Genomic DNA, 23,292 nt, shown 5'->3' with positions numbered 1-23,292 from the left:
ACGCAACACACCGCCAGTCGAAGCCGAACTCTCGGCCTTCTCAAACGCGTGCGACGTCTTACCAAATGAGACACAGTGGCGGCTCTCTCACTTTCTAATTCCATTTCTTATAGACAGTTCAGTGCATTATATTTACATTCAAAACTATCTGTATCTCAGCAATAATTCTATCTGTGTTTCATGGAACCCAAGGCGGTCTGCATTTTGTCAAACGCGGCTATACGTGTTGACCTCTAAAGGTTATATTCGCTCTGGCCTACTAGAACAGATAGTATAACTCAGAGAAGCAGAGCAGGGAATGAAAAACGGGGCAGGGAAGCAGTGACGAGAATTTCAGAACGCGGCGGACGTCATCCGGCGTCGACTAGTCTCTCCGCCGTACCGTCAGACGCGCGTGGGCGGACAAAACTGTCTCACGCCCGGGCGGCTTGATTGGTCGCCGCCGCATACGAACAGCCCGAGACTGTGGGTGGCCACGCCTCGATGGGTCTCGTGCACGCTTGGGAGGAGACCTCGACTGAGATGGCTTCGTCTTAAATCTGTCTACTTCTCCAAACAAGAAGCTTGTTCGGGCTACAGGCTACGGCTTAGTCTTTGGTACTTGCTCCGTGCTATCTCGCGAGGGCAGTTGGGCTGCAGAAAGGCTTTTGTCGCTTTATAAAAGAAAGCCTAGATTCGTAGTCGACCGGACACGATCGAAAGGGGCATTGTGAAGCGTTTCGTGTTGTATGCTTACGTATTGATCACTGTATGAATCTAGAAACTTTCTGTCAACATCAAATGCCAGGGTCATCGAATGCTTTTAAATGTGTACAAGATGGAGACACTATGACGTCACCGCAGAAAAGGCGAAGTTGGAGGCCTGGAGCAAATCTAAGAGTGCATCTCTCACTAAAGATCGGGGTCGCCGTATCGTCACTTTCTCTTAGTCTTCCAATGAGCTCTCGTAATCTCATCGCCTGTCTGCTGCAACTGGCAACTCTCTTGCGTCGTGAGAGGCTCTGTTTTTCAGCGAAAGCTGTATATGACACTTCCCGACGAAATCATTCCTTCGTCGTCGACGTCGGCACTGTCCGCACCCATTGGTTATCCCGCTATCCGTCCGCCTCACACATTTCCCTCGCTGCAGCTGGCACGCCGGACGGCCGCCGTATAAGGATGGGTGAGGGTCCATGCGTGACCATGTGTGGCCCACGGTCGAGCACGTGACTCATTACCTCGGGGTGCTGCGGACGCCTCCATAACATCATCTAAAAGCAAAGAGAGTATTGGTACGCTTAGGGATGTAACCGAAAATCTGAAGAAAGACCGGAGGATATATCCGCTACCGGATAGATCCCTCAGTAAAAAGGAGTCGTACGACTGGAGAAGACTCCAAGCTCGAAATTTCTTCTCGCCCCTGTGGAGAAGTTGGACGGGTGCCAGAGGGCGGAAGAGGGACGGTGCAGAAACCGAAATTTGTAAATTTTGCAGCCACGTGGCAACATTAGATCACATAATTTGGAGATGCGTTCGTGCCCCAGGGCGCAACGCGATTAAAACTAGCGATCAATGGGAGACCACGCTGAGAAGCTCCGACGAAAAAGCTCAGCGCTTCGCCGTCCGCCTGGCGGCCGAGGCTGAAGACCTCTTCTCCTAGACGGGATCGGATGTCCTCCGGCCGCGGTGCGACAGACTGCCTCCCCGGACGCCTGCGTGCGGACCCGGAGGTGGCTGCCGCGCCATATTCGGCGGAAATAAATGTTCTTTCTCCTTCCTCCTCCTCCTTACCCGCGGCACTAATGCGAGTGCGGCACAAAAGGCGACAGACATCCCACAAGCCTATACCCAAAGCTACTAAACACTTTGACTAGCATCGTATCGCACCACCTTAGCTGTCGCTGAAATTCGCATTGGCACACGTCTAAACGCCTGGGGAATTCTGTCATTGAAGTGAAGTGGGACGCTAACTGGACTAGGCTGAGCCAGGTTAAGAAACGAATTAGTCCTACCTGCGAAGGAATGAAAGCATGGTATAACTTTATCGAGTGGTATTAAACTTTAAGGGTGAATGATGCACATACCTTTCAATGTTATCTGGTGGGGAGGATCTGTCGAAACATCCGCGTAGTTTGATTAACTTCAAACTGGCTCTTCTGGCCCGAAAAAAAAAAAATGCAGGTCTGCGTGAAGATTTCCGGCGTGCTTTTTCCGCATGCTTTTTGATTTGAGAATTTTTACCTTTAGCAACAAAACAACACACCTCTCTTTCAATTAAGCCGACTGACCAAGTATAGCGTTTTACACGCGATTAGGATAGCAACGCTCATATATCATACGTGAAATGAACATCATAGGAAATTATTAGAAATGCGTATAAGATTGAGACTCTATGACGTCACCATAGAAACGACGAAGTAGGAGGCCTGGAGCAAATCTAAGAGTGCATCTCTCACTACCAAGGAACTAAATATGTGAGGATCATGGTAGCCATATCATCAAACGATTAGAAAATGTTCGTATTACTGCTTCGACTGACCACGTGCAGACTTTAGGTTACAACTAATGTCTGGAGAATTATCGATCAAGCGAACAGTAAGTTGCCTCGTCGCTTGTAGAATTTAACTTCTAGTTGCAACGAAAGTTCTCGTGGTGACCTTTCGTGTCACACCATCAAGTAAGCACACACTCATCCACACAGACACGATCAGTCAAAGCAAGCTTTCCGAACAATTTCACGCGTACACACTCCCGCTAAAGTGGTGTCAATACAGGAAGCACTTTCCTGCTGCGACGTAGAGGAAGCGGGGCCGAAATATCGAATGTCGATCATACACTCAGCCATGAACATACAACGAGTAATCAAACTTTCCTTTCTTTTCGTCGACGTCCGGACGCGTCTCAATCTACTTCGCCCCCGCAGAGAAGACCCTCAGTGTAGCAGGCAGCCTGAAGCGCGGAATCGATATCAACTGCTGCCAACCGATGAAGGGACAGCGGCGAAAATAGCCGGTCCCTGGAAAGAGACAGTTTTTATTACTCTACTCAAAGGGAGAGGGTGAGGGGAGAGTTTATTCGAGACGATGCGGGCAGGCCATCTGGTGGGCGTTTACGACGCAACGTCTTCGAGGCCCAATGACTGCGCTCTTTCCTGAAATACTTAACGTGTCACAAAGGAGATTGGACAGCCTTTTTATGGACGCCGAGAAAAACACGTGGCTAAGAAATAGACTAACAGATTACGTACAAATAGAGTGCAGTAATAAACGTACATCAGCCTGCATTGTGTGTGTGCGAGGGGGGGGGGGGGATGTTGCTATGATACGAAACGATGTAAGAAGGATGCAAAGAAAACGCAGCAATGGCACTTGACGTGTTTGCCGAGTTAGCGCAGGCTTTCATGGTGATGACGCTATCTCCAGTGCGCCTGTGGTTTCGGTTAGTGTCGGCACTTTGTCAGATCACGAGTGCGAAGTCCATCTCCTGAAATTAGCTCAGTAGAGCGGCTAGAACCAATAGAGCTTTCCTCGTTAGAGTTGTTAGGGTTAGTAGATTGTTAATAGCAAGAGTTCACGCGCATTTTGTGCAGCCATCCTGCACACTTTAGATCTTTGAAATAATATACGTTGCTGGTTTTTCTGGTTCGGCGTTCGAAACACAAAAGTGGTGGCGCGTACCCAAGACGAGGGACGTAGAGAAGACAGTAAGGGCGCTGTCTTTGACTAACACCATATTAAAAGAAAACCTGACAGATACAGTACTGCTTGTGCGCCCATGCACTAACCGAATGTGGTAAATAAATCTCAGAAGGCTGCAAAATTTTTGAGAAATTAGCAATTCCGTGTCACATTCACGTTTTTCCGCCGCTGTTCATGCCATCTCGTGCTTCGAAAAGGATTTTGCGAATCGTATTAATGGCATAGAGTGGCATACAATGCGAGCCACTCCTAGTGTACTACAGTGATCACAGAACATTTTCTATCGTCATGAGTTACCACATCAACAAAATACGTAGACATACGGTTTGGACTAGTTTCTCGATGATAATTTCTCGCGTGCCGGCAATTGTCATATTTCTCGATGCTTGAGCTTCGTCGAAGTATGGCCTTCATAGTACCGTAATTGTTGGTAAACAGTCCTCATCTGGTATACTATTGTCCCGAGGGCTCCATTCTGGCTAAAGAAAAAAAATTCGCTTGAATGTCCGCAACCGTTACGTAGACCACACCCAGTGTATAGGCCTCGCTCGGTACGCAGAATCACGTTGTTCAGTATGCTAAATTGGGCGTTATTGAAAAGTAAAATTCTCTATAGTCTGCAAAGCCAAGAATTTTAACTTTTAAACCTCTATAGTCTGTGGAATGTGTACCGGAATTTACGGCATTTCAAATTGTGGCATCCGCTGGTGGCAAGATTGAGCGTGATGTAACGCCATGTTTCGCTTTCTGAAGAAAAACTCGGCACCACGATCCAGCTGTGCGAGACCTATTTCTCCCGACGGAGGAATCAATCGCTCCAGATCAGCCAATAGGAATGCGAGGATGTGCTTCAGCCCGCCCCGTAGCCCGTCGGCTCACTAGCATCAAGCGTGAACGCTCAAGTATTTGGACAGCGGCGAATTTCGCTCGCATGATACTGTGACGACCCCACATAATGCGCAGGTCCACACGGGACGGAGAGGCAAGAAGACACCGTATGGCTCAGTTTAAACAAAGTGATGTAATCAATAATTATACATTGTACATCAGAGGCTGGGGTGTCCGAGCTTACGTGGCGACGCCGTCATGGGGGCGATGGAGGGGCTCCGGAGTTGCGATCCGTCGGTTGCTGGCAGAAGCTGCGCGCCGTCCGGCTTCGGCGCTGAAGGACCCTTTTCGTGAACGATGTCGTCCTCAGCGTGTTTTTCATCCGCACTGGCCAGCTATATGTGCTCCGCCGGCCACGCCCGATCTCCTGTCTTCCCGGCTGGATTGTTTCCTTCTTCCTCCTTTCCACGGCGGCGCCTGCAGCACCCCCGACCTCCCTCGTTGGAATGTCGTTTGTCTCCCGCCGGCAGCTTTCTACCATTGTACCCCTTCAGTGGCTTTGCCGCCGCTGGGGGCTCCGTCAACGCGGCGCCGACGAACGCGGACCGTTTAAGGGGAGACAAGGGAGTAGAACGGAACGAGCTGCGTCCTTTGCCGGGGTGCTTCCAGGGTTCAGCACAGGGAAGATTCCGCCGAAGATATGGGCCCTGGTAGCTCACGCACGGAACGTCACACTACGTTCACTCCTGTTGGCGCCAAAATTCTGCGTTGTTTACATGTGACGGCTCGGCATGACCTCTGCTTCGCGCATGAATCTGACGGACTATATACAAGCCAATAAAAAAGCTTCTTTTCCTCCTCACAGGAACCCTTCCAGCCCATGGCGCCGGCCGATTCTCGGGAACCTGCACTATAAACAGAAAGGAATAAAAAAGGGTGTAAAGTTGTCCTTTAGCGCACACCCTTTTTTAAAGGGTGGCGCTAGAGTACACCTTCTTCCTTTTTTACTTCCATATAGGCGTATTTCCGTTTAGAGTGTGCTAGCGTGACAATGCAGGCAGGGGCTATCCCTGGCTATGCAGGGATACACTATCCCCTTTCATGTGCCACTTCTGCATTGTGACGCCGAGAATAAGCCGAAGCCACTGGATGGAACGGGGTTCACTGACCTACATATTCTCTGAAGTATCAAGCAATTACAGTAGATTTGTTAGTCATTATCTAAATAGAGATACTGGCCACAATTTGCGTAGGACTTTCATTGTCATAGAAAAACCAAGGACAAATTATGCTAAACAGACAATTGCTCATCAAATTATGAAACTATGTAATAATTACCCAGACATTCTCGAGATCGCAAAATCATGTAGAAGTCTGAGAACTTTCAAGCGCAGAATACAACTTCTTTTCACTCCAAACAGCTTGCCAAACATGTACGAATAATGATTTCTAATTGCAAACTTATTGTGTTCTCGTTTCTATATTTGTGTACAAAGTGTTAACAATATGTGTTTTTATTTTTTGCTCCATGTGCATTTTTGTACGGTGATGACTGCTGTATCCAATTGTATGTGTACTGTCTCCATGTATTTTGTAACCGGAATTGTATTTTGTAACCGCTGCTGTTGTGCCCAGTGGGGCCAGGGCCTCGTCAGGAGACAATTAACTCCTTTTGTCCTGCCCCACGGGCAGTACCATGTATTGCCCATTCAATAAATAAATAAATAAATAAATAAATAAATAAATAAATAAATAAATAAATAAATAAATAAATAAATAAATAAATAAATAAATAAATAAATAAATAAATAAATAAATAAATAAATAAATAAATAAATAAATAAATAAATAAATAAATAAATAAATAAATAAATAAATAAATAAATAAATAAATAAATAAATAAATAAATAAAAGCCGCCTTTTCCTCGACTTGTATTCAAGTACTGCGGCGAGCACTGCCTTCTCTGTGCGTATTTCTTTAGCTAGCGGGTAGCGGCCGGCTTTTCCACGGGCGGGAATCGGTCTTGTATACAGGTCGCCCCCTCCGCCTGATTTCCCGCCGTGTAGGAGCCGCGGCGGTGGATTTTGATATTTCTTACCCCGAATGGTCTATATTGTGAATATACCATTATCATGCTAGCGCGTGCAGAATGACTCGCCCATCGTTGTCGTACATTTTACATCCTGGTGTAAGTGTTCTTTAACATTTCAACACTCTTAAAGCTGCAGAAATATAGGGATTGCGGCTCATCTCAAAAGTTGAAAACATTTTTTTTTGGTGGAGGGGGGGGGGGGTGGAGGGGGGGCGCTGCAAGGGGGGAAGGGGGGGGGGGAGTTTTAAATCTGTACAGTTCCTCAAAAAACTAATTTTCATTTTCCTGCGCCTGCAGATAAGTACGAATATCCAGAAGTATATATTCCGGAATTTTCGGTGAAGGCAGGAGACAACGAGAATGCGGTAATGATCTGAAGTGAGTCGACAAATCTCGCTTTATGTAAGCCGCCCTCGTATCATTACTATACTCGGATTATACGGCCTAAATTTTACTTTTCGCGACAGTGTCTCCCTGCCCGCCCACACCGAGAAGACCTCGTTTTCCCGGAGACCGCAATATTGACATTCAGTGAAAGGCACCCGAGTTCCGGAGGACGCCAACATAATTTCGCGTCGTTCCTGCGAACCAACAAATAATGCAAATAAAAAGAGGAATCTCTCCGAGCAGAGTAACATTGCACGCAGGCAGGACCGAGCTAGATTTCATCAACGTCCAAGTTTGCTTGCACAGTCTTGTTTGCTCCCGGGCTTCACAGTAAATGGACGCAGAAAGAAAATTGAAGCCTGCAACGCGCGGTTCGCTATGAAGAAACAAGTGAGTGTGAGCATAGTTTCTAACAACTATACTTGCAAAATTCTATTCATCGCAGGAGCTGGAGGATACCGGGCTTTAATTAAATACCGGGTTCTAGCGAGTGCTGTGAGTTCCTTCCTGTCTGAATTCATTCGACACTGGTGATGCACATCTGCGAGCCGGACCACTCTTTCCAGTATCGAAGTTTAAATGCCCGTAAAAATCTGACTGGGAAAAAATTCGGTGGAACACCTAATTACCTTGACCAAATGTTTAGGGGAATCCCCCAAGGTGGAGTAGATTTGTAATAAGGGAGTAAGTTCGAACCCTTGTTCCGGGTTCGAACCCCGGACCAGGACGAATTTTTCTTTAACTGCGAAGTTTCTGAGAAAGCTGTATAGCTTTCCTTTGTAGCCATATGGCTGCGCTTGGGTGGACGTCAATGAGTAATTACTCCCTTATTGCCTAATTACCTTATGCGTTTACAATGAGACAGCATTGGTAGCTTAATAAGGTGTGGGTTCGGGCTAGTAAGTATCCATTCTTAAGAACAAAACCCACAGAAAAGGACGAAGACAAGAAGCGCTTGTATGTGTCTTGTCTCGTCCTACAAGTGAAGCTGTTGATGCCTTCAGCGGAAGTTGCGTCGTTTCCTGTCTGGTGACGTCATGTCCCGTTTGGTAACGTGACTTCACTCTAGCCAGTTGGTGAATTTTTGGGACCAACGACACATCTTTTGTCGATGAGACTTTTAAATGCTTTAAGAAAATAAATTTAAAGGACGTAATATATATAAACTCGATTTCAAATGTTTAGAAAGCAGCCAAATTTATCTCCTTCAATTACCATTGTTTTGTTTATTTCGAGCACTTACCATTTTGTTTTAAATTTCTCACTCTACTGGGTCCAGAACGAATAGGTGCTGGAACTTCACAACTTTTATATATATATATATATATATTTGTCCGGGGGCTACGGCGATAACAAAGTCCTATGCCTGGTGACACGAACGTACTTGAAATTTTTGAGCGATATTCATTACTTCTAGCCTCATTCTATTTTAATGTTTATAGTCGCTGTATTTTTTTACTGTCCATTGTAGCGAATTCTTCACGTAGTGTTTGCAAGCCGTATACTAATTACTGCATAAAGCGTGCACAATGCGCTTGATGTCTGCGTATTATCAGTGGCCAGCGCTTTGCTCTCAAAACGTTTTGCGTCGCTGTGAGCAACAAGTTGCCAACCATTCCTCGTCTCTCGTTTTCTGACAAATTTAGCGGGGAAAATAGCGAGACATTTGTTGGATAGAATTTTTCTCCTCTTTCAGGACTGTCGATTTGGTTGGTTTGGTTTGGTTTATGGGGTTAAACGTCCCAAATCGACGAAGGCTATGAGGGACGCCGTAGTGGAGGGCTCCGGAAATTTCGACCACCTGGGGTTCTTTAACGTGCACTGACATCGCACAGTGCACGGGCCTCTAGAATTTCTCCTCCAAAGAAATTAAACCGCCGCGGCCGGGATCGAACCCGCGTCTTTCGGGTCAGCAGCCGAGCACCATAACCACTGAGCCACCGCGGCGGCAGGACTGTCGATTCGACCTCTCACACAGCGTGGAAAAGCCGCGCAAAATGTACCAATCATATATTTCTCCTTAATTGGCGACATACCGATTTCTGAAATTTTTGCGCCGCAAATAAAATTTTGCTATTTTCTTGTGAATGTGGGTACCTTTTCTAGCATAATGAGCAGGTAGTGATTTTTTTTTTCCTTTGGTTGTTTCATAGTCTCGGCGTTAAAGGGTTAATATGCTGAGCCATGTTGCTTGGTATCTATCGCTTGCCAAAGTAGGGAAAATGCCAGAGATGCTGCGTTTTTCTCGAGTAGTAGGCTGGGTTCGTCGAAGAAAAACAGGAGCGGACAGAAGTAAACATAGCAGACTGCGCTGTAAACCGGCGTTTTTGCTTCTTTACTGGAAATTGTGACCCTTGCTTTGCGCATGCGCGTAGGTGTCGCTGATACGTACCGTTGCACGTGCACAGACCATGACCGTTATTTTTGCCGCGACAAGAGTTTTACTGCTTCTGTGAACATTTTAATTCGCTCAGAATTCGGGGAAAGAGAGCACGAAAGAATAGAATAAAAAACTAGGAGAAGCAAGAAAGGAGCGAATTGGATGTAAAGCGGTTAAAAGAACAAGACAGGGGCTAAAAGGAGGGGTAAAAGAAATTAAAAATAGGGAAAATTCAGGCATAAAAATTGGAGGACGGTGAAACTCCGCCTTTAACAGTAGCATTATCGAGTCTCGTTCGCGTCGCCTACTCAAGTGGCTAATTTGTAATTAGCATACTTGTAATTACTCATGTGCGCTTAGGTACCTATCTGGTAGACTTCAGGAAGTGAAAGAACGCAACGTATTTACTACGTACACCTTTATTTAGCTTGAACCAACAAGCCTTCGTGTCCTGTGGGGGGCGTGCATTTCTCGCGATCCGAAGGTCCTGGTTCGATTCCCACCCCAAACTCAATTTAGCACAGTTTTCGGCTCAGTTTTATTAATTATTTGCTTGCATCGAGATTTTTCCCTCATGACCCACGGCGGCGACGACACCTGCTTTTAGACAACACGGAACGCTTAACCCTATTGCATTAAAACGGAGCTTGCTTTGTCTCATTTTGCGTGCACTTCTCTATGGGCCCCTGCAGTCGAGAGGCGTTGTGCATAGAATTCTACGCCCTCGGCAGTCGTGGTCACTAATGTGTCAGGTCTGAAGTGCACTCCCTGATAACGCAAAATTTTCCCGGCGTTTGGCGTAGCTCCGCCAATTCTTAACCCGTTAACGCAGCTGTGAGGCAGGCACTCTGGACATTTTCGCTTCTTTGTAGATTTGACATACAACACCGCGCTTTCAGCGAAGGCAGCGATAGAAAAAACTTCCGCCTTCACAGCACGACATGGATGCTACCAGGAACTAGCGTTGTCTTCCACTGCTGTCAACCGTAACGTGGGAACGCCTTCTTATCTAAATCCCTGAGGTCAAAACTGCAGGGCGGCGAGCAACGGTTACCAACGCCGTGTGTATCTCCGTAGAGTATACTTTTCCGGCATTACTCCGCAAGCTGCGCCGCTAAAGTTGTCATTTTTCATTCCAGTTTATCTAGAGGCCCGGACAGCAAGGGAAACTGCTACGCGTGGTCTCTGCGTTATCAGATGCTATCTTTTTCGAAGTTGCGCGCATGCTGCGTAACTGACTAGGGCCTGAACGCGGCTGGCAATGATTGCGAACAGCCTGGAAGTGTAGGGAGGCTATTAAAGATTTCCTCATCCCAGTTCTCAGCGTATGATGCTCGGGTTGGCAGTGGGCCAAGCCGGGTGTTCGGTTGGCACCCAAGGCGCTTGATTCCTCTCTAGCAAAAGTTCGCCCAGTCGCAGCTTGTGAGTAGGGACACCTGTTGCCCTCTCATCTGAGCTGCTCAGAGGTACCTGTTGGATGGAAAGCGTGGATTGCTGCAAATTGCTTTTTTTTTTTGTGGGGGACTACCCCTTGTTGTCATCGTCTCGTCTTTCCTTTCCTTTGCTCTTCTTTCCATTCCTTCCTCCCTTCCTTTTTCTTCCTTCCTTCCTTCCTTCCTTTGTTCATTCATTATTCTTCTCATCATCCTTCTTCCATTCATTCATTACATTCAATATTCTTCGCTCCCTCGCTTCTTTTTCCTGTCTGTCTGTCTGTCTGTCTGTCTGTCTGTCTGCCTGTCTGCCTGTCTGTCTGTCTGTCTGTCTGTCTGTCTGTCTGTCTGTCTGTCTGTGTCTGCCTTTCTGCCTGTCTGTCTGTCTGTCTGTCTGTCTGTCTGTCTGTCTGTCTGTCTGTGTCTGCCTGTCTGCCTTTCTGTCTGTCTGTCTGTCTGTATGTATGTATGTATGTATGTATGTATGTATGTATGTATGTATGTATGTATGTATGTATGTATGTATGTATGTATGTATGTATGTATGTATGTATGTATGTATGTATGTATGTATGTATGTATGTATGTATGTATGTATGTATGTATGTATGTATGTATGTATGTATGTATGTATGTATGTATGTATGTATGTATGTATGTATGTATGTATGTATGTATGTATGTATGTATGTCTGTCTGTCTTCTTTCCTTTGTTTCTTTATCTCAGTCTCTCTTTGTGTTGCTCTCTTTCTTATTTCCCTCTCCTTTCAACTTAATCTTTCTTTTCACAATTCTTTGATACCCATGACTCCATTACTAATTTCTTATTTTAGCATTATCTTGCCAATAGTCTCCTATGGAGCGGAAAAATGGAGGCTAATGAAAAGGCTTTAAATTATTCAGGACAGCACAGTGAGCTACGGGTGGGTAACTGATGGGTGTGGCGTTAATATACAGGAAGAGAGCAGCATAGATCTGGAAACAAATGACATCCTAGTAAAAATCAAGAACAGAATAAGCATGCGCAGGACATGTGATGAGAAGGAAAGATAACAAATGGTCGTTAAGGGTAGCAGACTGGATTGAAAGATAAGACAAAGCAGCAAGAGCCGGCAGAAAGACAGGCTGGCAGATGAGATTAGGAAGTTTGCGGGATAAGATGGTCGCAGGTGGCACAGGAGAGGGTTAATCGGAGGGATATGGGAGATGCATTTGTCCCGCATTGGACGCAGTTAGCTGCTGATGGTGATCATGATCAATTGCCTTCTCAATCTACATTATACACAGCGTTACTTCTGATTGTTACGATAAAGTTGTTCTCTCGTTCCTTTCGTTCTTTCTTTGGCAATTAGTTTCCCTATGTTTCTGTTCTTTGATGTTGTTTAATCCCTTAATTTCTTTCATAGCTCCCGCCTTTGCCCTGGCCCGTAAAACTCCACTCAGCCATAACCCAATACCCAACTCTTTCTTACTCTCTCTATCTCTCTGCCTTTCTGTTTTTCACTTCCTGCTTTCCCTTCTTCCGCACTGCGAATCCTGCGTCCCCAAACAAATCCCGACCTGGCGCTGCCGTTCCCAACGTCGTATAGATGTTCCCGAACGCGGGCAGCGACCCAATTCCTCGGTTCGAGCTTAGCGAAGCGTGAGGCGCGCCTCAGGCCGCAGCACGGTGTTGCTTAGGGACCGCGCTTCCGCACGCAGTCCTGTCGCTAGTTTCCAGTGCACACGTAACCGAGTGGAACAAGTTTTTACCTTTGCCCCGGTAGTTATGCACCAACAGGTATAATTTGTTCCCGGCAATGGCGCGCACACCAAATTAGCCAACCTGCGCAGATAACATACCCATGTCCCTGTGATTGCACTTAGCACTTAAGTTCCCGCTCCTTGCTCGGCACTCTGCCTAAAGGTCCTGCTTTTGCAAGCACTACGGTTACTACACTTAAGTGCTGGGGTGGTATTCTGCCGGTGTCGCCTTTTGCGACATGTCGCATTCGCTCTTTGCTGATTGGATCGAGCCGCGGTGACGGCAGCGTGACGACACGGACCCGCCTTCCTGCTACGTCATCGTGACGTCGCCCCAATTTACTACGCTTAGTCGAACAACGGAACGCGCTGAAGCGATTCGCGCGGGCGACGGGCTACCGTTAGCGTACGAACGCAATCGGCAGTTGCGGCTTTTGCGCCCTTGGCGTGAAAACATGGCGACGTCCTTTCAAGCGAGAGCCGCCCGCTTCAGCCAATTCAGCAGTCCTTGCGATTCCGGTCGGCATGTTTACCGGCAACTACTGGTGTTGTTACTTTTCGCTATGACTTACCTTGCTTCGACGATAAGCTGCAATTCAGCCTAGTTTTTTAGATACGCTCTCGATTCTGGAGCGCGCAAGCCTAATGGGACCTCCAGCTACACTGCTACCGTCTGCAACTGCCCGAAACGCAGCCGAAACCTATCACAACCGTCCGGAACGGAAGGAAAATAGACTTGGAGCTTTTTCGCGGTGTCTTATAGACTTAAATGAAGTAAAGCGAGTTTATATTAAATTTGCAAATGTTTTTTTGAACATTAGACGTCATGTGATGGCAAATATTCTTACTATAAAAGATACGAAACTACTGCTGCTAGTGAATCAGCAGTGGTAAATTGTCGCTTCTCGGAGTGAATGAATGCACCGCAGACGAAAGTGCCGGCGGCTTTTTCCGTTTCTTCGAGCATCTGTAAGCACTTTTTTAGGCCCCGCCCATATGCGACATGTCGCAAAAGGCGACACCGGCAGAATACCACCCCTGCTTGTATACAGGATGTCCCAGCTGACGTGACCAAAGGTTAGACAGAAGAATACTGTTGTGAGTTAGGAGAATGAACAAGAAGCAGTACGGTAGCCTTGGCTGTGGATTGCTCTATATGACTGATGCATTAAATCTTAATGGGCCCATAAAGTTTAGTTTAGCTTAGTTTAGTGCAGTTAAGTTTGGTTTGGTTTAGTTTAGTTAAATTTGCGGGGGTTTAACGCCCCAAAGCTACTCAGGGTGTGAGCGACGCCGTAGTGGAGGGCTCCGGAAATTTCGACCACCTGGGGTTCTTGAACGTGCACTGACATCGCACAGTACACGGGCCTCTCGGAATTCGCCTCCATCGATATTCGATCGCCGCGCTCAGGATCGAACCCGCGTCATTGGGGTCAGCAGCCGTAACCCCCCGTTTTTACGGAGGGGGGAGGGGGGGGGGTGTTGTTCCAACCTCTGACGTAAAAACAGGACTAACCGCGAGCATTTGTAAGCGAACCCAATTCTACAGATGCGTACTTGTCTTCGACTCTGTCCTCCTTCGAGTCGCGAAGTCCTCCTGTTTAAATAATATTAACAATTTACTAAGAGGAATGAATAGGGTCCAGTAAGTGTCTCACTTCTCAGTGGATACAGGAGCCCTCCACTATACTGCCCCTCTTTCTTTCTTCTTTCGCTCCCAACTTCCTCCCATCTGGAGCCCTCCACTATACTGCACCTCTTTCTTTCTTCTTTCGCTCCCACCTTCCTCCTTCCCTTATGGCGTGGTTGGGGTGTCCACCAGAAGTGAGGCAGTTTCCACAGCTTTCATTTTCATACAACATATCTTTTTTTCTGACAAATTTTAATCACCTGCTGATCTTTAACGTGCACTAACATCCCACAGTACACCGGCGCCTGGGCGAATGCTGACGTCAGACTGCAGTGGGCAGCAACGGGAGATGAGCGGGCTGTGTTCGTGCCCAACCTGTTGCCAACAAAGACCACCATCATTAGTTCAATAGCGGGTTAGCTCGCATTGCGCAGTTGGGAATCACTTTTGTATTTACAACTTGCTGCCGTTTGCTGTCTTGCCTAATTTCTAGCACTTGCACCTAAGCACTTTCCTCTTTAGCCCGGGTATACGCCGTCCACGAAAGCCTGCGCTGCGAGGGTGAAGTACCGTGCATTTGCAAACAATACCTCCCGTAACTGGCCTACGCTGGCTGGGCCTTTCACAACGCTGCACATAATTAGAGACACAATGCGCAACGACCCCGCGAGCAATTCTCCGCCGCTCGTGGTTTGAGCCCTGGAAATCGCCGCAGGAAAAGAGAGAGAGAGGGCGAGTCTGGGATTCGTTCCCGGAGGCGTGTATGTCTGCTTCCTGTGGCGGGCCTCTAATAGAATCTCGCGCCCGAGAATGAGAAGGCGGGGGGGGGGGGGGGGGGGGGAAGAGAGGCGTTGGTCGAGCGTATCGCTGCTGTAGATGCGGCGGATCGGGAAGATGGGGAGACAGGGATATACAGATATAGGATGGGAAACGTACGAGGCGCGGGATCACGTGTCGCTTAGTTCGGTGCAGCAATTACGGAGCCTGTACGTGACTATCGCTTGGGGGCGCCAGTTTCCGGATATATTTGATTATCGCATTCCATTGATTTGAAGAGAAGGGTGCTTTCCGCATCTGTTCTTGCCTTCATGCTTGCTTTCACCTGTGAATTATTTCGCTGCCGTTGCTGCTGGCCCTGGCCCTGTAAAAGGCCGTGGGTATCAGGTCAAGCTGTTTGTTTCCTAGTTGATTGTGACCGACAGTCTCGTAATTCACTGATAGAAATAAAACGTCATTATGAACGGTGTTCTTAGATCTGCGACTTGGTGTTCTTAGATATCTGATGCGATTCTCATGTCTTACAGGCATATTACTGTGTTTCTCCTATTCACTCTCTTTTTCTTATGTTTTCCTCCTAAAACGCGACAGCCTTAAAGATGTCACATTTCCTGTACGCTGTGAATAAATATTGGTAGTTATTATTATTATGTTTATTGTACAATAATACTTACTTGCCTCAGGGAAACCAGTCAGGATCGAAAGTGGTAAGAGATCCGACTCGGTCGCTGCTGTGTATTCAGCTAAAAAGGTCACAGGATGACCGATGATGAAGCCGAATGCTATTCAGTAGAATTTACGCGGTTCAGCTTTTGATTGTGCTCCCAGTCCAGCTGTGTTTTTATTTAGGTGCGACAGACAGTGTGCGGGAGTGAATTTGGAAGGCGTTGGACTCGCAGTAGCAATATCTTTAAATGTTACGTTACACTGAAACTCAAAAAGATGCTTGTTACAAGAACAATCGTTTTTTTAACGTGCAACTCGAAAGCACAAGGCTGTGCCAGCTATTCTACAAAAATAGTTCCGCTTGCGCGCTTGTTTACGCTGCTATCATCATCATCATCCAAACTACGTCCGTGGCGGGACACAGGCCCTCCCATATCCCTGCAATAAACCCTGTCCTGTGACAGCTGTATTCACCTTATCAAATCTCATTCGCCTGTCTAACTCTCCGCTGCCCTCTTCTGCGTCTGCCTTTGCTTGGCATCTGACTTCTTTACCCTGAAGGAGCCCGTTTATCTCCTTTGTTACCCTAATCCACCCTTAGTTACCCTAATCCAGGATTTGTTACCCTAATCCACTCTGCTCGCTTCAAGTCCCTGCATACACAAACCTTTATTATGTATTAGCACGGAAGAACAAGGAACTGAGTAACTGTTTACTGCACACATATGAAGAAACCAACCAGTCACTGATACTAATGAAAGCATAGAGGAACGTTTTAGTTATTTATTAGCTTGTGCTTTTGATTTATGGAAAATTAGTAGCGTAACCATATTTTGCCTTCAACTCCAAACCACATGCATTAGCTTTGAATACTGTTAGTTTTTGGACAACATATTTTGCCTGAAAGGTTTACTGATTAGAAAGTAGAAAAAAAACAACCACACACCGCCGGTAGGATCCGAACCCACGGGCCTCGCATGTCGCGTGTACGGCTCTACGAACTGAGCTACGACGGTGGCTCTCCAACCTTCTACTTTCGAGGGCATTTATGTTCCATGAAAACTAGTCTTGAGAGTGTTCAGATTGGTATCAGTGACTGTCCCCTTTATTCGTTTGTTGTGTATTTTGTGTTACAAACATTTAACAGCAAAATGACAAAATATATGGCCGACACAAGTTATATGTTCTCGCTTCTATAAGCTCTAATACGGCATTCCTGTCGGACCACACGCGGCATTGCAGTCCACTTCGGATGTACAGACGTCATCCTAAAGCCGCTCTGGGCACCTGAATCTTTTTTGCGTCGCACGTACCATTCACCCACGTTAACTATGCAACAACCAACCCGGCTGAACGAGGCGTGTGATCCTCTGTTATCGACTGGACAAGTTAGGATTGTTGGCTGGGCTCCAAAATCGGACTAGGTTTTAGCTGCGTGAACAGACTAGAATAGAAAGACGCTGCCAAGACAAGCGTCCACGTCTTTCGGTCATCTGTGTCGCCTTTTGTCCTTTCGATAACAAAAGCGTCCTCATCGTCTGTTTAAAGCCGGAAAAGGCCTCCACTCCAGTCTTGGACAAGCCAGTTCGCGACGTATCGCAGCATTGTCCTATTGGTTTGGGTGTCGGTCTTGTATGTGGTAGGTTCGTGGTTCGATTCCAGTGCTGCCAGGTACCCACCGGTTTCCAAGGAGGAAGAGGAGGCGAAGAAAGAAAGGCAGGGATGTTGACCGGGAGAAGAAACCGATTCGCTACCCTGCACTGGGGAAAAGGGATCAGGGGATACAGAGGTTGAGAAAAGGGAGTTGGAGGAAAATGGACCCCGTAAGCAAAACGCTCATGGCAAATTCATTGCACCGGTTTGCAATGTGCACAGGCTTTCGGTCTGGGGCTGGGTTTATCTGGGATGAGATATTTTGAAAAATGGGTCTTTGAACCTAAGCCACCTATACTAATGATGTTAGCTAGAGCGTTCTTTAAGCAACCTGCCCTTGTGCCTTAACAATCAAATCATCATCGCCATCATCAATCGTTGCCATTGTTACACCGCAATGCACACAACTGCCGAGAGGCAGGAGCATCGCCGGGAGCAACAGGATGGCGCGAGCTAGGGAAGGAAAGGGGGCGGAAACGCTCTCAAGGGGAAAGGGGAAAAGAAAAAAAAACACGGGACGGAGGGAAAGGCGAGGAAGAGGGAAGCGCGAGATGGGGAGAACAAGAGGGGTCATCGCAGCGACGAGCTCATATACAAGAGCAGGGAACTCCGATGCCTGCTGCCTCGACGGCCCGCCGCAGACTACTGGAAGCCCGCGCGGGCTCGCTTGTGCGTCTATTTGTCTATCTATCTGTCGGTGGCGGTGGGCTAGGAACGCACGCACAAGTCGACGGCGGCGGAGACGCTGCGGTGGTGGTCGTCGTTCGAGCGTGACCCGCATAGAAGGGGGGTGCGGAGGGTCGTCGTGCGCGCTGAAGAAGGTTGCTTAGCGACGAACTCTGGCCTCCGCTCGCATGTAGCGGCGCGTCGCCGCCGTTTTCTCTCTTATGGCGCTGCCGGCGACCCTCGGTCGCGTTGCGCGGGCGACGAGGGAGAGTGGACCTGGGAATCCGACGCCGGGAAAAGAGCCTTGCCTTGTATACCCTGTAGCTCGCTCGCGAGGTTGCGGTGCGTACGGCCGTAGACCTGCGGTGTGTTGTTCAGAAATTAGCGCTGTGTTACCGGGAGATTGTTTTAAACATGTGTCCATGTAAGAGGATTCAAAGATTGCACTGCAGAACAGATATTCAGCTTTAACTGCAGACGGAGACCTTAATGTTCAAGCAATGAGCGATAATCTTACAGCTATCATTACGGAGTGCGCAGTAGAAGTACGCATTAGTATGGATCGACAGGATACCGGCAAGCTATTCCACGAAATGACGGATCTCTTAAAAAACGCCACAGCATCTTGCAATTCGTAACAAGGTGCTGGAGATGGTATTGAATTAGAAATATTATAGCGCAAACAAAGACACGGACAAAAAAAAAAGAGAGGAAACACACACACAAGCGCTAACTGTCAACTGAATTTATTCGGTGAAAGCCACACCTTTTATAGGCGGAAGGATCGTGAGAGAAAAAAGTGACAAAAAAACAAAAGGGTTGAGTCAGAGCCATCAAATCGCGAGCGCATGTGCGGGTAGACAAGGCCATCACACTTCGGTTTATCTTCCATCTAATCAACGAGTACCTGCATTAAAATAGTCAATCTCAGCCTGGAACAGAGATAAAGAAGGTTCGCTGATGCACTCGCGGCCAAGTTTCTGTATGTGGTAGGCTTCTAGGCTTATCCGTGCTGTCCTGTCTTTACTTTTGCCAAGAACCTTTGTCTCCTCAAACCGGGCCACGCATGCTCCACACTCACTTACATGTGCAACAAGATGCTTGTATTTATCGCTTTTATTTTCTAAATTTAGGGCGTGTTCCCCTAGACGGTCGTTGACACAACGAGATGTTCCAGGCTGAGATTGACTATTTTAATGCAGCTACTCGTTGATATAGATGGAAGATAAACCGAAGTGTGATGCCCTTGTCTACCCGCACATGCGCTCGCGATTTGATGGCTCTGACTCAACCCTTTTGTTTTTGTTTTTTTGTCACTTTTTTCTCTCACGATCCTTGCGCCTATAAAAGGTGTGGCTTTCACCGAATAAATTCAGTTGACAGTTAGCGCTTGTGTGTGTGTTTCCTCTCTTTTTTTGTGTGTGTGTCTTTGTTGGCGCTATAATATATCTAATTCAATATGAACTACCAACTCGCCCAACAGGAAGTTTTAATGGAGATGGTAAGCGAAGATATCTACTTAGGGCAGATAGTGACCGCAGATCCGGATCGCGAGAGCGAAGTAACTAAAAGAATAAGGATGGGGTGGAGCGCATTTGGCAAGTTCTCTCAGATCATGAATAGAAGTTTACCAATATCCCTCAAGAGGAAAGTATATAACAGCTGTATATTACCGGTGCTCACATATGGGGCAGAAACGCGGAGGCTAACAAAGAGGGTTCAGCTTAAGGTAAGGACATAGGAGCGAGCTATGAAAAGAAAAGCCATGGGTGTGACGTTAAGAGACCGGAAGTGGGCAGAGTGGAAGGGGGAAGAAACCCGGGTCATTGACATCCTAGTCGAAATCAAGAGGAATAAATGGGCAGGGCATGTAATGGAAAGGCGAGATAACTGCTGGTCCTTAAGGGCAACGGAGTGTATTCCAAGAGAAGGCAAGCGTAGCATACTCATCAATTCGCGCTACAAGGAACATACACACGAAAACACAAACGGACGCGCTTCGTCCGTTTGTGTTTTCGTGTGTACGTTCCTTGTAGCGCGAATTGATGAGTATGAAGCACGAACTAGCCCCCGCTCTTGCATTGTTAGCAAGCGTAGCAGGGGGCGGCAGAAGGTTAGGTGGGCGGATGAGATTACGAAGTTTGCAACGATAAGGTGACCGCAGCTGGCACAGGACGGGGATATTCGAGATATATGAGAGAGGCCTTTGCCCTGCAGTGGGTGTAGTCAGGCTGATGATGAAGATTGTGATGATGTTTGTGCGTGTGGATAGTGAAGGAGAGGCTGTTTCTTCTCATGGGGTTCACGGAGCTGCCACAAGTGGTTTCCACTCTTGGCACAGGAGAGGAGGTCGCGAATTAGAACGTGCCGCTTTTTTTACGGCATTAGCTGTGAGAGACTCGTTGTGCACTACAACCATCCTTCCTCACTTGTTGAGCCGCTAGGGCGCGCGAAAAGTCTGCGAGTTCTTTTGATGCAGAAATGCATTTTTGCATGATAGAGCTTGCACGCCAGATTTGAAATCAGTTTTGTGTCTTCACTTGCTGGCAACACTTCTGAGTCCCTACAAGTGACATCACTTCTTTTAACAATAAATACCACTCGCGTCTTTAAACGTGCACGCTGTGTACATGACCATTAATTGCGCTCACATGGCCGCGTAGATAGGCGGACAGGTTATCCCTGTTTTGCAGTGAAGAAGAGGAAGTTGTTGCCTGTTGAGGAATGGCACATACCGACGACGGCGAAGAGGAGGGTCAAGTTGAGGAAGATGAAGTAGAGGAAGACGTAGAAGAGTGAGATGGGGAAGTGAAAGATAATGGGAAGAAAATGGCCTGGATAGAATACAGGGGCTCCACCGGGTTAATGTATGGGAACGCATTTCTACTGCAGTAGCACAGAGGATTTCGTGTGCGCGTCTGCATTTAATTTTTTCCTTTAACGCAAGATTATTGTATAAAACAAGGAATTGTTAATATGATACCTCCTTTCTATGCAGTATTCCGCTGTGTGTTCTCAAGAGCATGCCTTTTTCTTGCAGATCGGAACACCACCGGACGTGTCTTGACAACATCGGGGTGAAAAGTGAGTGCCAAATGCATGTTTTCCTGCTTTCCCGATGCACTCATGATTTGTTGTATTCAGATGCATGTCGATTAGGCTTTTCAGTATCAAGGATTTGGGATCAAAGACACGCCTTATAAAAGAACATTCTTCGAGAGTTCGCTCGCGTCAACTCCCGGGTGCTCTGTAGGAATGTATATTGCGGTAAACAAAAAAAAAATGGCCTGGCTTAGCTTATGGTTAAGCCTAGGATGCGAAGCATACCGCCGGCGGAGGCTGCGCGTCCGCAAGCGAGCGCACGAGTTGAGCCCCAGCTTTCACAGCTGTTGTGACGTCATATCACGTGGTGCGCCGATGTAGGTCAAGTGGTAGCTACGCGGCCGCGGGCGGCGCAGCAAGGAACAGCTCGGTTGTGCGGCTAGTATGCTTCGCATAAAAATTGGTGACCCTCTACGTGATATATATGATGCTCTACAGCGGAAATCGAAGGAACTCCGGACCTGCTCTTCAAAGAGTCGTTCGGTGCCAAGATATGCGGCTTCCACCGCCTGTGTCGCTTCGCCATCGGTCACGTGCTGATGACGTCAATACTCTGAACTACGCGACCTCTGCAGACTTTAACAGCTGACGCTGTCAAAAAAGTGCGAAAGACGACTACCTTACTCAGGGCTTCAAATTCAGTGTTTCGCTTACGGGCGTTACACAAGCGTCTATGAAAAACATCGACGTGCGCATGAGAGACATCGGAATAGTAAAATAACGGAAGCAAATTTATTGCACATGGCTAGTGGGCCTTTGTGGGCATTCGAGCCAAATTTGAAAGCTCTGCGTGCACCCTATAATTCATAAATAATTTTTAAACATCTCTGCTCGCAGCACCTCGCAACCGATTAGGGCGTCACACCTCCCCGCATGTCCGCTACCCTGATGACGTCAGCGGAAAGAAGAGCCAGCACTCAAGTTCGCTTCGTCTGCTCACTGACGTCATCGAGGAAGGGGACGCGCCGTGAGGTGTGCCGCCCTATTCGGTTGCAAGCTATTGCGAGCAGCGATTTTTGAAAATTATTTCTAAATTACAGGTTCCACTCAGTGCTTTCAAGTTTGACTGGAATACTCACAATGACCACCTCTACAGATGTGTTGCATTAGAATATGCCCATATAAATCATTTCAGGGTCCCTTTAAGGCCGGCAATGAAGTGTTTCTACTGCGATATGCGTGTACGAGTGATTTATTCCTGCGTGTTGGGCCGTATCCCACACGACTTCTGAAGAAAGCGAAGAAATCAAGTTCATATAAACTAGCGGGGGATAATATCTTGGTCATCATCGTCATCTTGCTGCAGTTCTACAACGCTTTGATTACAATACTGCTTTTAACGCACCTCCGTTGTAGGGAATGGTACGGTACCCTTCAATTTTAGCCTCCCTTTGGAGCGCACCAAGACTCTTCTCTAATCCCTCTGAAAGTTTCCTGAAGTTGTCTTTACTGTGCCGAGTGTTTCATCTAAGATATTCACCAATTTTTAAAAAAAGACTTCATGAGTTAGAAGAGCGGTTTTTCCGCATAGCACTGTCAACGTTGTGGAGCATAAGTATACAGCTAAACGTAAGCTGGTTATCTAATATTGAATAGTTAACTTTATAACTATTGTTGTTAGTCTCCCGATTTATGAAGAGGCGTGTAGCCCAGCGAATTAATACTTGTACCAGCTTTTAGAATTTCTAAAATGCAGTTACCTTCGGCGCTGTAGCCCAACAATTTTCCCTATTTCGACGAGTGACGTACACTGGAGGATTTTCTTTCCCTAGCTTTTCGAAAGCGCGCGCATTTTACAGTGATGTAGGAGAAATTTATTGTGCCACAGCGCCGAGGGTAACTGCGCTTTAGAAATTCTAAAAGCTGATATGAATATTTCTGACGGTGGGCTACACGCCTCTCAATAAATACTGGAACTAACGGTGATACATTAAAAGGTTAAGTATTCAGTATTAGCTAACCTTACTTAGCCGTATTCTAAAGCACTACACCGCTGATAATGCTATGTTGAAAAATCGGTTTTCTAACTCGAAAAGCGTATTTATAAAAATTGCAGGAAATCATAGGCAGAACACCTGGTATGTCGCCTACGCGTTTTTTATTCCCTGTTTTGTGACACCGCACTACCCGTACCTTCTAGTTTCTGCCAATGACCGACAGGAAACGTACCAGAGAGGCTCTGACTACGTTGCGGCAATGTCATATAACCACCAGTTCCCTCTTCCAACGTCCGTTATATGATCCTAAAGTACAAGC

General features: G+C 47.0%; 1 protein-coding gene across 2 annotated transcripts in view; it reads left to right on the top strand.

The window, feature by feature from the left end:
* The window catches only part of dimm (basic helix-loop-helix family member dimmed), a 391,032-nt gene that overhangs the window by 166,618 nt on the left and 201,122 nt on the right, over nt 1–23,292 (top strand). For both annotated transcript variants that reach the window (XM_089587989.1, XM_089587988.1), the window contains exon 3: nt 20,975–21,018. The gene's annotated coding sequence lies outside the window, so the exon portion shown is untranslated. The remainder of the gene's footprint in view (nt 1–20,974; nt 21,019–23,292) is intronic.

This window comes from Amblyomma mixtum, chromosome 4, assembly GCF_055824585.1.
Source record: "Amblyomma mixtum isolate Tamu chromosome 4, ASM5582458v1, whole genome shotgun sequence".
Lineage (NCBI taxonomy): Eukaryota > Metazoa > Arthropoda > Arachnida > Ixodida > Ixodidae > Amblyomma > Amblyomma mixtum.
Note: the sequence above shows the minus strand (reverse complement) of the source record. Positions and strands in the feature narration are given on the sequence as shown.